This window comes from Camelina sativa, chromosome 10, assembly GCF_030686135.1.
Source record: "Camelina sativa cultivar CO46 ecotype springtype chromosome 10, ASM3068613v1".
NCBI lineage: Eukaryota > Viridiplantae > Streptophyta > Magnoliopsida > Brassicales > Brassicaceae > Camelina > Camelina sativa.
In genome coordinates, this window is record NC_141889.1 from 20,165,211 (window position 1) to 20,180,695 (window position 15,485).

Here is a 15,485-nt window from a genome sequence, read left to right on the forward strand (position 1 = left end):
CCATTCACAGTGAATTTATTCTTACTTTTACCTAGCAGAGTGACTGCTCCATAGGGAAGAACTTCCTTAATTTCGAAAGGTCCTGACCATCTAGACTTGAGCTTCCCTGGGAATATCCGAAGCTTTGAGTTGAACAAAAGGACTTTGTCTCCAGATTTTAAATCCTTGTATCGAATCTTCTTGTCATGAAAAGCCTTGGTTCTTTCCCTGTAGATCCTCGAATTATCATAAGCCTCCAGCTGTATCTCCTCGATTTCATGGAGATCCATTACTGTCTTTTCTCGGGCCGTCCTTATGTCCAAATTCAGCAGCTTGTCGCCCACATTGCTTTGTATTCAACCTCGACCAGAAGGTGACAGTTTTTTCCGTAGACGAGCTGGAAAGGTGTCCGCCCAATCGGAGTTTTATAGGTGGTCCTATAGGCCCATAGCGCATTAGCTAGCTTGAATGCCCAATCTTTTTTTGTGATTCCCACGTTTCTGGCTAGTATCGCTTTGATCTGTTTGTTGCTTACTTCCACTTGTTCACTGGTTTGTGATATGATCCTCCCAAGGATTCGGCACCTTCGAGTTGGTTGATAGAGACACCTTGATTCTAAAGACGACGAAGCCTCAAGAATAAGGATGGTGGAATGAATGGTCGCACAAGAGTTGCGGAAAGACTCTTGATATACCGGTTTGATCTTTCAGCCTCGCACCAAAAAGATCGGATCTCTCAGCCTCGCACCAAAGAGATCGGGGTTTTGACTATCGGAATCACACCAAGTAGTCGGTTTTGATTGTTGGAATCACACCAAGCAATCGGTTTTGTTCATAAAGAACAGAAGAGAATCACTCTCAAAAAGAAAAGGTTTTGATAAAAAGTTGGATTGTTGATTATTTCTTTACTCTTACATGAGTTTATATAAGATAAGAAAACTTGGTTTTTGTCTTCCCAAGGTTTCCTTCCCAAGGTGAGTTGAACTCTAATTTTCGTCACTTCTCTTTGACCACAAAATAAAGTGATTATTTTGGGCTTTCTTGGACTTGAATTAGGCTCAAACTGGGCTGGACTTGATAGGTATCATCCCCAAAATAATTTCCCATGCTCTCTTTTGCCATAAGTTCTTGTATTAGCCCATTAAGTACCTCCTTGATCTTTTTAACTCTCTTTGACTCCTTGATCCAATTTGCTGATGAGAAACAGCATGGGCTGTATCATTTCTTCATCTTGGGCTTAGTAGAAAACAACTCCTGGTTGCCAAACATAATTCTGGAAGCTCTTAAACCAACTGGACCTGAAACTCATCAAGTTAAGAAATAGATCCACCTCCTTTGGCAAATGGGACGTAACTCTGTGGTTTGTTGGCCAAATCTTGTGTTCTTGAGCTTGTTGGAAACATAAGAGATCCATTGAGATCCTCCATTTGATTTTGTGTCCAAATTGATTCTGAGTTGGTCTGTGTAACACGATCTTTGGCTCAGACGCGAAAATGGAACTAGGACAGATCCACTGACTTGAAATATCCATATCTTTCAAGTATGAACTGATTTTAACGTGCTTCCAATTCTCAGTGGTTCTAGGATGGATCAAGATTTCAGAACAGTTTTGTTCATAGCTTGAGTACTTCTGGCTTGGTCGGAATCCTCCTTTGAATTCTCGTAGGTCTAAGTCGCGTAGCCATGAGTTCACCTGATTTGTAAAATGAATAACTCCTTCACCTAAACTCTGATTGGACTGATTCAACTGCGAGATATGCTCTAGATGAGGTAAGAATGCATCCCAAATAGCAGTTTGGTAGGAAGAGTTGATCTTTGACTTCGTTCGTGTTGAGCAAGACTCAAGGGTCGTCTTGGATGGTCTCATGATCATATCATACCCCTCCTCTTGAAAAAGTTTCGTCCTCGAAACTGTAAGACTTTGGGTTGGAGAGTGTTGAAGTGACTCTGGTGGCTTACCATGAGGAAGATTTGCACAGTTTATAGTGAGATCTTTCTTGGTTCCTACAAAATCATCAACTTGCTCTATCTTGCTTGACGATAAATGTAATGTTGGCTTTTCTCTCCTTGTTGGTTCATCAGATGAACCATCCATACTATCAAGGTTGTTGATGATAATGCCTTTCTTCGCGGCTTCCTCACTCTGATCTTTGCTGATCTCTTTGTGCTTTGGTTCCTCGGCTTCTGTTTGCTCACTCGGTGATTTTGCTATTTCTAACAGATTTTTCTGAACCAACAACTCCTTGTGCTCCTTTGGTGATGGTAACAAAACAAAAGCAGATTTCTCTTCTTTAAAAACAAGAGATGTCCTTTCTCGTTGGTAACTTGGTGTGACAGTAGACGCTCCATCAGTTGGTCTAGAAGGCCTCCTTAGAATATGATTTGAACCAAGAGGGTGATGGTTGGGAACATATCGTTTCCTCAAAATAGGCTTCAATTCTTCCCAAGTCTCAATAGGGTGTTCTCCATTTCTCCTCCTGCTTATCACCAACTGATCCCACCAAGTAATGGCATAATCACAAAATCCAGTGACTGCAACTCGTACCTTCTTCATTTCGCAATAGTTTTGACAACTAAAAACTGAGTCAATCTTTTTCTCCCACTCTAGGTATGCATCTGGGTCATTCCTGCCTTGAAAGGTAGGAATCTCCAACTTATTACCTCCAATGTTGACATAAGTTTGATCCATGCCATCTTTGTGTTGTGGCCTCCTATGGCTTGTTCTTGATGATTGAGTAGTGTAATAATCGTCAGCCCTTAATACTCTAAGTTGATCTCTTTCTCTTCTATGCTGCAACATTTGTGGTTGTCTTTGTTGTGCCTCCACTTGAACTTCATCCAACCTCTTGTAGATTGCACTCATCTCAACCCTCATCAACCGTCGCATCTCTCCCATAAGTGCTTGAACTTGTGGATCATTAGACATTTTTTTCTTCTTTTTTTTTTTTGCTTTTTTTTTGCCTTTTTTTTTTCTTCTCTGTTTTTTCTTTTTTTTTTTTCTTTTTTTTTCTTTTTTCTTTCTTTTTCTTTTTTTTTTCTTCCTTCTTTTTTTTTTCTCGTTTTTTTTTTTGCCTTTTTTTTTAAAAAAAAAATAAAATAAATAGAAATAGAAGATGAAAAGATGAGAAGATGAAAATAAAGAAGATGGAAAGATAGAAAGATGATAGATAGAAGATTGAAAGATAGAAAATGATAGGAAGAAGATGAACGGTTAGAAGATGATAGAATGATAGAATACCAAACTCAAGGGTGTGCTCTGATACCACTTGATATGATCCTCCCAAGGATTCGGCACCTTCGAGTTGGTTGATAGAGACACCTTGATTCTAAAGACGACGAAGCCTCAAGAATAAGGATGGTGGAATGAATGGTCGCACAAGAGTTGCGGAAAGACTCTTGATATACCGGTTTGATCTTTCAGCCTCGCACCAAAAAGATCGGATCTCTCAGCCTCGCACCAAAGAGATCGGGGTTTTGACTATCGGAATCACACCAAGTAGTCGGTTTTGATTGTTGGAATCACACCAAGCAATCGGTTTTGTTCACAAAGAACAGAAGAAAATCACTCTCAAAAAGAAAAGGTTTTGATAAAAAGTTGGATTGTTGATTATTTCTTTACTCTTACATGAGTTTATATAAGATAGGAAAACTTGGTAACAAAGCCAAGTATTATTCTTGAAACTAAAAACAATAAAGATAGATAGTTGAATGAAGATTCAACTCTTGAATTTTGTCTTCCCAAGGTTTCCTTCCCAAGGTGAGTTGAACTCCAATTTTCGTCACTTCTCTTTGACCACAAAATAAAGTGATTATTTTGGGCTTTCTTGGACTTGAATTAGGCTCAAACTGGGCTGGAATTGATAGGTATCATCCCCAAAATAATTTCCCATGCTCTCTTTTGCCATAAGTTCTTGTATTAGCCCATTAAGTACCTCCTTGATCTTTTTAACTCTCTTTGACTCCTTGATCCAATTTGCTGATGAGAAACAGCATGGGCTGTATCATTTCTTCATCTTGGGCTTAGTAGAAAACAACTCCTGGTTGCCAAACATAATTCTGGAAGCTCTTAAACCAACTGGACCTGAAACTCATCAAGTTAAGAAATAGATCCACCTCCTTTGGCAAATGGGACGTAACTCTGTGGTTTGTTGGTTAAATCTTGTGTTCTTGAGCTTGTTGGTAACATAAGAGATCCATTGAGATCCTCCAGTTGATTTCGTGTCCAAATTGATTATGAGTTGGTCTGTGTAACACGATCTTTGGCTCAGACGCGAAAATGGAACTAGGACAGATCCACTGACTTGAAATATCCATATCTTTCAAGTATGAGCTGATTTTAACGTGCTTCCAATTCTCAGTGGTTCTAGGATGGATCAAGATTTCAGAACAGTTTTGTTCATAGCTTGAGTACTTCTGGCTTGGTCGGAATCCTCCTTTGAATTCTCGTAGGTCTAAGTCGCGTAGCCATGAGTTCACCTGATTTGTAAAATGAATAACTCCTTCACCTAAACTCTGATTGGACTGATTCAACTTCGAGATATGCTCTAGATGAGGTAAGAATGCATCCCAAATAGCAGTTTGGTAGGAAGAGTTGATCTTTGACTTCGTTTGTGTTGAGCAAGACTCATGGGTCGTCTTGGATAGTCTCATGATCATATCAGTTTGCGGGTGATAAGTTGTCGCGACTTTATGCTTGACTCCGTGCTTTTTCAACAATCCATCGAAAACCCTGTTAATGAAGTGGGTTCCTCCATCACTCATTACTACTCTTGGGATTCCAAATCTCGGGAAAATGATGCTTTTGAACATCTTCATTACGACCTTGTGATCATTCGTCGGGCTGGCGATTGCTTCTACCCATTACAAGACATAATCGACTGCCACTAGGTTGTACATGTTTCCATTCGAGGGTGGGTTGAAGGATCCCATGAAGTCTATTCCCCATACATCAAAAATTTCGACTTCTAAGATCAGCTGCTGAGGCATTTCATTTCGTCGACCTATGCTACCCATTTTCTGGCACGAACGAAATGAAGTATCTTTTGTGCTTGGAGTATCTTTTGGACTGTTTTTGAAGGTGGCAAAATGTCCTCCATAGGCGGACCCATGACAATGCTCTAGTACTCCTTGGACTTCCTCCTCTGCTATACATCGTCTGAACAGGCCATCCGTCCCTTTCTTGTAGAGATAATGTTCGTCCCAGTAGTAGTTGTTGACATCCCTGAAGAATTTCTTCTTTCTTTGAGCGTCGTAGTTATTAGGAATTTCTCCGCACACCAAGTAGTTCACGAAGTCTGAGTACCATGGGAGCTTAACCGACTCGATTGCCATGAACTCGATCGACCTTGCTGACTTGGGGATTGAGTAATCTATCGTGTGTCTGATTGTGTGGCTCATTTCTTCCAAGAAGGCGATGTGCATCAGTTTTTCTTCGGGCATTGAGTCGTCTATTGGGAGTGGATTTTCAATTCCTTTTTTATTCAGGATTTCTATGTCGAATTCTTGCAGAAAAAGGATCCATCTGAGGAGCCTAGGTTTGGTGTCCTTTCTTGAGTAGATGTACTGTAGGGCGGCATGATCCATGTAGAAAATTACCTTTGAACCGACTAAGTAGCTTCTGAACTTTTCAAACGCGAAAACCAGAACAAGTAGTTCCTTTTCAGTTGTCGCATACCTCGTTTGGGCATCGTCCATGGTTTTGCTGGCGTAGTAGATCACGTGGAGCTTTTTATCTATTCTTTGACCTAGTACCGCTCCCACAGCGTAGTCTGACGCATCACACATAATCTCAAAGGGATGGTCCCAGTTAGGAGCTTGAATTATTGGTGCGCTCACCAAAGCCTCCTTTATCTTGTTGAAGGCATCTAAACAGTCCTTGTCGACAATAAACTCTACTTCCTTCCAAAGTAGCCGTGTTAACGGTCGTGCGATCTTAGAGAAGTCTTTAAAGAATCGCCTGTAGAATCTTGTGTGTCCTAAAAAACTTCTGACATCTCTCACTGATTTGGGAGGTTGCAGCTGAACCATTACTTTGATCTTGGCTTTCTCGACCTCTATCCCCTTTTCTGAGATCTTGTGCCCCAAAACTATTCCCTCTTGGACCATAAAGTGGCATTTTTCCCAGTTTAACACTAGATTGGTTTCTTCACACCTTTTCAGCACCTTGCAGAGGTTTGACAGACATGATGTGAAAGAAGCTCCATATACTGAAAAGTCATCCATAAAAACCTCTACCATTTTTTCTATTAAATCCGAGAAGATAGATGTCATGCACCTTTGGAAAGTCGCGGGAGCGTTGCACAAACCGAAAGGCATCCTCCTATAGGCAAAAGTACCGTAAGGGCAGGTGAAGGTAGTTTTCTCCTGGTCAGCAGGGTGAATTGGGATTTGGAAAAATCCACTATTCCTGTCTAGGAAGCAGTAGTACGGGTGGTTAGCTAGTCGTTCCAGCATTTGGTCAATGAAAGGCAGGGGGAAATGATCCTTCCTAGAGGTTGCGTTGAGCTTCCTATAGTCGATACACATTCGATGTCCAGTTATCGTCCTTGTTGGAATCAGCTCATCCTTCTCATTTTTGATGACGGTGATTCCTCCTTTCTTCGGAACGCAGTGCACCGGGGATACCCAAGTGCTATCTGATATAGGGTAGATAACTCCAGCATCGAGCAGCTTCAGAATTTCCTTTTTCACCACTTCTTTCAGGTTCGGATTCAACCGACGCTGAGGTTCCACACTAGAGTACGATTCATCCTCAAGGTTTATCCGGTGGGTGCAAAGATCAGGGGATATACCCTTGATATCATCTAAAGTATAGCCTATTGTTCTCCTATAGTTTCTTAATTGAGTGCAAAGCAAATCCAATTATTTTTCAGGCAGGCTAGAATTGACGATCACTGGATACGTTGAATTAGGTCCTAAGAAAGCGTACCTTAGCCCAGATGGAAGAGGTTTGAGTTCCACTTTTGGCGCTTTAGACTCGGACCAATCATCAGTGGTTTGGAGTTGCTGCTCGAGGTTGTGCTCGATCATCCTACTTGATGGGGCGATCGTATTAGCGTCCGGGTGGGCTGGTGTTGAGAAACTGCACGAAATGACGTAGGAGGTGACTACTGACATGTCTGAGCTTCTGTTGTCGAGCATCACTCCCTCTCTTTCAGCTTCCCTCATGTCCTCACTTAGCTCTAGTTCGATGACATCTAGAGAAGTATCACACAATTCCTTGTAGAGCTCCGTTTCTTGATGCACGAACCCTTCCTTACCATCATTTGTCAGTGCCGTTTGTAAACAATCCCCTATCGCAATCTCCTCAAATGCCTCCTCGCGCAGTTTTTCTAATCCCTCTATACATAAGGTTTGCCCAACTATCGTAGGTTTTTTCATAGTTTCCCGAATGTCAAACTGCATAGTGAGATCTTCCCCGAGCTTCAGATCGATCTTCCCGTTCCTTACATCAATCATTGCTCCTGCGGTGGCTAAGAATGGTCGTCCTAAGATAAGCGGATCCCTTGGCTCCACATCCATTTCCAAAACCACGAAGTCGGTTGGTATGTCTACTGACCCTACTTTGACCGGCAAGTCTTCCAAAATTCCTCTTGGCAACCTCATAGTTCGATCAGCCAGAACCAGTTGGATGTCGGTAGACTTGAATTTCTCGAATCCGAGACGTTTAGCTACAGTAAGTGGCATCAGGCTGACTAACGCCCCCAAATCGCAGAAACATCTTCCGAACTTCAAAGGTCCGATCGAGCAAGGTAAAGTAAACGATCCCAGGTCACTTAGTTTCTTAGGTGCGGCAGTTCTCTGAATTATGGCACTTCACTCATGATCGAGTATAACCATCCCTTGAACTTGCTTGATTCGCTCCATGACTGCATCTTTCAGGAATTTCTGGTAAGGAGGTATCAAGGTGAAAGCATCCATAAGGGGCATGCGAAGTTCGAGTTCTTGCATCTGTTTCTCAAACAATGCTTTGTACTTCTCCAAGAGTTCCTTGCAAAATCGTCCAGGGAATGGCAGAGGTGGCTTGTAAGGTGGGGGAATGAATCTCCTTTCTTTTGTCTTTTCTCTTCCTGGTTTGTCTGCAGGGGGCGGAGTTACCTGAGGGTCAACCCGATCACCTATCCGAGTGGTGTGGTAGGGTGATGGATCGGGTTGAGCATCGGATTGTGATGGGGAGTGGCTTGGTGGTTCAGCAGAAATGATTGGTTCACCGAGATCTTCCCTATCTATATCATTGCTGTCCTCAGTGATGTCCAGTGGTACTGTTCTCAGGGGTAATTGTCGGCCACTCCGTAAGGTGATCGCGTTTGCAGACTCTGTGTGACTTGTTGAGGTGGAAGCCGGGTTATCCGTAATCAGCTGAATTCGAGATCCTAAGGCATCAAACTTGTTGTGCAATTGTTGGAAATTGGCTGACAGACGACAAGCGAGATTGTTGAATCCTGTATTAATGCAAATTGTTTCTGTCTTCTGAGTTGATAGGGCTGTATGCATTAGGGAGAGTAAATCCAGCGATGACGAACTTGATGGCGGTATCAGGCTGTGTATCGGGTTTTGGTATGGCACAATCGGATTTGGCTTGTAGTTGTTGTACCCTTTGTTGTAACCTCCTTGGTTGTTAATGTAGTTAACATCCTCTATCTGTATAGTCTCTCCATCTTGTTGTAGAAACTGCTCTTCCTCTGATAGGGCATGAACATGCTTCTGCTGGTTGAAGAACTTGTCGAGCTTATCATTGAGGGCTTTCATGTCCCTCTTGTACATGGCATCTTCCTCTCCTAGAGATCGCACAGAGCGATCATATTCCTCATTGTAGTTGCCATCAGATTGAGCCTAGTTCTCCACTAGGTCCCAACCTTCATCGACATCCGTGTTGAGGAAGTTACCATGACTTGCGGTGTCCAGCAACATCCGTATCTTGGGGACCACTCCTCTGTAAAGTGTCCTCAGCAATGAAGCATTGCTGAAGCCGTTATGTGGACATCGGGTAGTGTATCCCTTGAAACATTCCCAAGCTTCACTGAACGTTTCATTGTTCTTCTGAACAAAGCCAGAAATGTCATTTCTCAGCCTTGCGGTTCTGGAGTTGGAGAAGAATTTGGCCAGGAATGCCTTCTTGCACGCTTCCCAAGTGGTGATGGACTCCTTAGGGAGCGATTTCTCCTATATGTGTGTTTTGTCTCCCAAAGAGAATGGGAAAAGCCTGAGCTTGAATCCATCTTCACTGACTCCATTAATCTTAGTGAAGCTACAGAGCCTATCAAATTCATCCAGATGATCCAATGGGTCCTCCATTGGCAATCCATGAAACTTATTACTCTGTATCATCTGGATGAAACTACTCTTGATCTCAAAATTGTTGTTCTGCACAGCTGGTGGCACAATGCCATTCCTTTGAGTGTGAGTAGTTGGAGCATCTCTTGCTCCGATATTGGTCCTTGCTTGAGGAGTTGGTGGACTGTTCTGATTATTCATCGTCTCCTCAATGATTGCTGGTTCTGGTTGAACTTGTTGTTGTCTGAGGAGCCTAGGTCTGTCGATGTTGTCGATGAAAGGACTCAGGTTCTGGGTACCTCTGGATCGTGTTTGCATGCACAGGTAGGCGTCCGAGTGTGTACAAGAGGATCAACTCGATCCAGGTGATCGAGTGACGGGTCGGGTGGGTGCTCGGGTTGTACCTGAGATTCTAAACAAACGATGCAAAAGCAAACAAGTCAGTGTCCGAACCAAATATAAACAAAAGAACACTATCTAGCAAGTGCTGAAATCCTAAACGTAGCAAAATGAAATCAATCAAATGGATAGATCTTCGGGTTGTTCTTCCAGCTCTTGGATCCTCTTCAATCGTGTTGGGGTTCGGACTTGTTCTTCCAGCTCGATGGCTCCTTCGAGTACATGCTTGGGTTTGTCCTTGTTTTTCACCATTCTAGGCTCTTAAGCACCTGTTTTCATCCAAAATATGCAAATCAAAAAATGCAATACCCTAAATGGCCTAAAAGTAAATTCCTACAATTTATGACCTAAAAATGCTAGGCTAAGGGTATGAATGATAGTTGGGTTTTTGCCCAGAGTATCAATTCCCTATGCAGTTGTAGTACAAAGGTTTATCAATCCAAATGGTTGTCTATTGCTAGCAGGAAGGATATAATCAGGACAATACAAGTCAAGCCAAGCAGATAGGGTTTTTGTTCTAACAGTCCTTAAATAAATAAAAGAAAGGAATATAAACAAAGAAACCACATGACCTAAGCACTCGATGCAAGCAGTCGAGTACAGGATCGAGTGGGGTGATCGAGTAAGCAAATGAGATATGAACAGCTCGAGGTATTACTCGATGCAGGTTATCGTGTACCTGATCGGGTAAGTGGTCGAGTAAGTAAAGAAAATGTAAACAAATAAAATATGAAAGCTCCTAAGGATGGGGTAATCGAACCTAAGTATTCTATACCAGTATAGATGCCATACATGCCTCAAGCAATTATTTCCTAGACAATGAATCTCTAAAACCTTGTCACCACACTCTCGCACTAGCAACAATCAACCTTGATCACTTACGACACTCTCGCACTAGCAATATGAACAAGCAGGCATTAAGAACGATTCATTATTGTCAGTAAACTCAAACTCATCTAATCCCTTACTCAGAGTCAAGTAAACCTCTAGCATTGGCTAATTCACGCATCTCATCTACATCTCTCGGTTGCTGAAACGCCCTAGATCTAATCTCAATCTCTCGGTCCGTTGACAACCTTAAGAACACCAACCTAGAAGGAAATCTATCAATCATTTACAATCAAACTAAGGCATCCTAACCGATCAAGAACACAAAATCATCTATCCCATCCCTAGAAACTTTACTACACTACTCAGACATGATAACAAGGAACAAAATAACGAAAATGAATGAAACTTGCATTGTATTGAAAGATAGTAGAGTAGAAAGAGTACAAGATAGAAATCTAAGAAAACTATAAAAACTATGAAATAAAAATGCAAAACGAAAAGAAAAATGTTTGAGTCGCTCATTTCTCTCACAGAAGCTCTCGCTCTCTGGTTTGAGAGTCTGCGGCGTGCTCCCTTGCGAGCTAGGAGAGGAGGGGGTTTATATATGGAAACCCTTTTGACCTAGCTTCCCAGACCTGTCTGATGGTCTACTCGATGGGGTACACGAGGGTGAAGTCGGGTTACTCCTCGGGTGGATCTTCGGGTTGTTCTTCATGCTCTCGGATCCTCCTCGATCGTGTTGGGGTTCGGACTTGTTTTTTCAGCTCGATGGCTCCTTCGAGTACATGCTCGGATTGTCCTTGTTTTTCCCCATTTTTGGCTCTTTAGCACCTGTTTTCATCCAAAATATGCAAATGCAGAAATGCAACACCCTAAATGGTCTAAAAGTGAATTCCTACAGTTAATGACCTAAAAATGCTAAGTTAGAGGTATGAACAATGCAAAATATAGACAAAAAAGGATGCTAAAAACATAAATTAGAGAGTTATCAATGAACAATGCAAAATATGGACAAAAAAAATGCTAAAAACATGTAAACTAGAGAGTTATCAAACTCCCAAACTTAAATCTTGCTAGTCCTCTAGCAAGGAAGTAGGAGGGTGCGGTTTGAAAACGGGGACTCATAACTTTTATATGCTAAGTGAAGGACTCAAGCTATAGTCCTTAAAGATACTTTAATGGTGCTAAGATCAATCAACATACTTACAAATATTTTTCTATGCTTATTACCATGCATCGATCTAGTTCAACCTCCATCTAAAAGTAAAGAACATCTCTTTCACATTCAATTAAGTGTTTGGCGAATTCTTGCAAATGGAAGGTGAATCAAGCTCAATTGGTTTCAAGGGTAAGGCTTTTTAGTAAGGTGGTTTCAAACAAATTCTTTGGGTGATTTTTTCTCAAAAGAAGGAATGCTAGACAGTTGTGAAAACTATCTAAGATTGAGAACAATTTGGGCGTACAAAGCTTAACTCTTGATAATCTACCATTTTCTCATTCACTTTCTTTTTCTTTTTTTTTTTATCAAACTCCTAGAATTATACTACCCACATCCTTGATTTTAACTTTTTTTTTTTTTTTTTTTTACTCCTTAAGGTTTAAACTTTAAACTTCTAGCTCTTTTCTCTTTTTTTTTTTTCTTTTCTTTCTTTGCTAAATCCTAATATTTATATATATATATATATATTTTTTCTTTCTAGGAGACCATAGCAAACACTTTTTCTCATATTATTTTTTTTACTTAGAGACTTAGAGCTAATTGATTCTAACCTTAAGGACTTCTCTTTTTTTTTATATATATTCCTCAACCCAACCCCAAATAAACATACTAACCACCTATCTTTCAAAACTGAATCTATTAGCTAGTTCAAATTCTAACTTAGCTAAATCAAGAGGCAGTTCTTTGTCGTTCTCAATACTCTCAAGGTTTCACAACCTATAGCACAATGAAAAATGCCTCACTCAACAATTCGTAACAAGGTTTGAAAGAAAGGTTTGGGTTCATGGGTAAGACAAATAAATCGGGTTAAACGAAAAAGAATGGTAAAATGGATTGCTAACCCGAATTTAGAGTTACCATGAGCAAGTATTCAAGTTCCATAAGCAAGATAATGAAAGTTCAAATTAAATCCAATAATATAGAGATGTTCTGATGTTCAAACAAGTGGAGGAAGCATTCAAAAGACACAAGGTTCTAAGCAAAGATTTTTCATTTTTTTCCAAAGATTGATCTAGCAACAATGAACTGTGACTAAGGGCTATAGCTTCAATCCTAAGGTTTCATTTTAAACAAGGTAGTTTTAATCATTGTCCCCTAAGATGCAAATGCAACAGTCCTATATGAAACAAACTAGACTCAATCCTAATATGTAAATGCAACTACATGAACATTCTTTTTTTTTTTTTTTTTTAAATTTCAAAATTTTTTTTTGTTTTTAAATGCAAATAGATGTAGACTCAAATGAATAAAACTAGCATGCAAAGATTAGAAATAAGAAAATTAAGACAATAAAATACAATGTTAAATACATTCTATGACCCTCCCCCAAACTTAAATTACACAGTCTCTGTGTAAATAAAAGTTGGAAAAAGAATCCAAGAAGGAAATCTATCAATCATTTACAATCAAACTAAGGCATCCTAACCGATCAAGAACACAAAATCATCTATCCCATCCCTAGAAACTTTACTACACTACTCAGACATGATAACAAGGAACAAAATAACGAAAATGAATGAAACTTGCATTGTATTGAAAGATAGTAGAGTAGAAAGAGTACAAGATAGAAATCTAAGAAAACTATAAAAACTATGAAATAAAAATGCAAAACGAAAAGAAAAATGTTTGAGTCGCTCATTTCTCTCACAGAAGCTCTCGCTCTCTGGTTTGAGGGTCTGCGGCGTGCTCCCTTGCGAGCTAGGAGAGGAGGGGGTTTATATATGGAAACCCTTTTGACCTAGCTTCCCAGACCTGTCTGATGGTCTACTCGATGGGGTACACGAGGGTGAAGTCGGGTTACTCCTCGGGTGGATCTTCGGGTTGTTCTTCATGCTCTCGGATCCTCCTCGATCGTGTTGGGGTTTGGACTTGTTTTTTCAGCTCGATGGCTCTTTCGGGTACATGCTCGGATTGTCCTTGTTTTTCCCCATTTTTGGCTCTTTAGCACCTGTTTTCATCCAAAATATGCAAATGCATAAATGCAACACCCTAAATGGTCTAAAAGTGAATTCCTACAGTTAATGACCTAAAACTGCTAAGTTAGAGGTATGAACAATGCAAAATATAGACAAAAAAGGATGCTAAAAACATAAATTAGAGAGTTATCAATGAACAATGCAAAATATGGACAAAAAAAAATGCTAAAAACATGTAAACTAGAGAGTTATCAAACTCCCAAACTTAAATCTTGCTAGTCCTCTAGCAAGGAAGTAGGAGGGTGCGGTTTGAAAACGGGGACTCATAACTTTTATATGCTAAGTGAAGGACTCAAGCTATAGTCCTTAAAGATACTTTAATGGTGCTAAGATCAATCAACATACTTACAAATATTTTTCTATGCTTATTACCATGCATCGATCTAGTTCAACCTCCATCTAAAAGTAAAGAACATCTCTTTCACATTCAATTAAGTGTTTGGCGAATTCTTGCAAATGGAAGGTGAATCAAGCTCAATTGGTTTCAAGGGTAAGGTTTTTTAGTAAGGTGGTTTCAAACAAATTATTTGGGTGGTTTTCTCTCAAAAGAAGGAATGCTAGACAGTTGTGAAAACTATCTAAGATTGAGAACAATTTGGGCGTACAAAGCTTAACTCTTGATAATCTACCATTTTCTCATTCACTTTCTTTCTCTTTTTTTTTTATCAAACCCCTAGAATTATACTACCCACATCCTTGATTTTAACTTTTTTTTTTTTTTTTTTTTACTCCTTAAGGTTTAAACTTTAAACTTCTAGCTCTTTTCTCTTTTTTTTTTTCTTTTCTTTCTTTGCTAAATCCTAATATTTATATATATATATATATATATATATATTTTTTTTTCTTTCTTTCTAGGAGACCATAGCAAACACTTTTTCTCATATTATTTTTTTTACTTAGAGACTTAGAGCTAATTGATTCTAACCTTAAGGACTTCTCTTTTTTTTATATATATTCCTCAACCCAACCCCAAATAAACATACTAACCACCTATCTTTCAAAACTGAATCTATTAGCTAGTTCAAATTCTAACTTAGCTAAATCAAGAGGCAGTTCTTTGTCGTTCTCAATACTCTCAAGGTTTCACAACCTATAGCACAATGAAAAATGCCTCACTCAACAATTCATAACAAGGTTTGAAAGAAAGGTTTGGGTTCATGGGTAAGACAAATAAATCGGGTTAAACGAAAAAGAATGGTAAAATGGATTGCTAACCCGAATTTAGAGTTACCATGAGCAAGTATTCAAGTTCCATAAGCAAGATAATGAAAGTTCAAATTAAATCCAATAATATAGAGATGTTCTGATGTTCAAACAAGTGGAGGAAGCATTCAAAAGACACAAGGTTCTAAGCAAAGATTTTTCATTTTTTTCCAAAGATTGATCTAGCAACAATGAACTGTGACTAAGGGCTATAGCTTCAATCCTAAGGTTTCATTTTAAACAAGGTAGTTTTAATCATTGTCCCCTAAGATGCAAATGCAACAGTCCTATATGAAACAAACTAGACTCAATCCTAATATGTAAATGCAACTACATGAACATTCTTTTTTTTTTTTTTTTAAATTTCAAAATTTTTTTTTGTTTTTAAATGCAAATAGATGTAGACTCAAATGAATAAAACTAGCATGCAAAGATTATAAATAAGAAAATTAAGACAATAAAATACAATGTTAAATACATTCTATGACCCTCCCCCAAACTTAAATTACACAGTCTCTGTGTAAATAAAAGTTGGAAAAAGAATCCAAGAATCACACAAGATGAAATAAACTAAATGCAATGTTATTTACGAAGATCGGATGAAAG

General features: G+C 39.5%; 1 non-coding gene and 1 pseudogene across 1 annotated transcript; one reads left to right on the forward strand and one right to left on the reverse strand.

The window, feature by feature from the left end:
• LOC104720469 (uncharacterized) overlaps positions 1–15,485 on the reverse strand; it is a 30,496-nt pseudogene that overhangs the window by 6,945 nt on the left and 8,066 nt on the right.
• Positions 8,944–9,050, forward strand: LOC147936281 (small nucleolar RNA R71). Its single transcript, XR_015569710.1, has one exon. It is a non-coding gene; the product is annotated as a small nucleolar RNA R71 (small nucleolar RNA).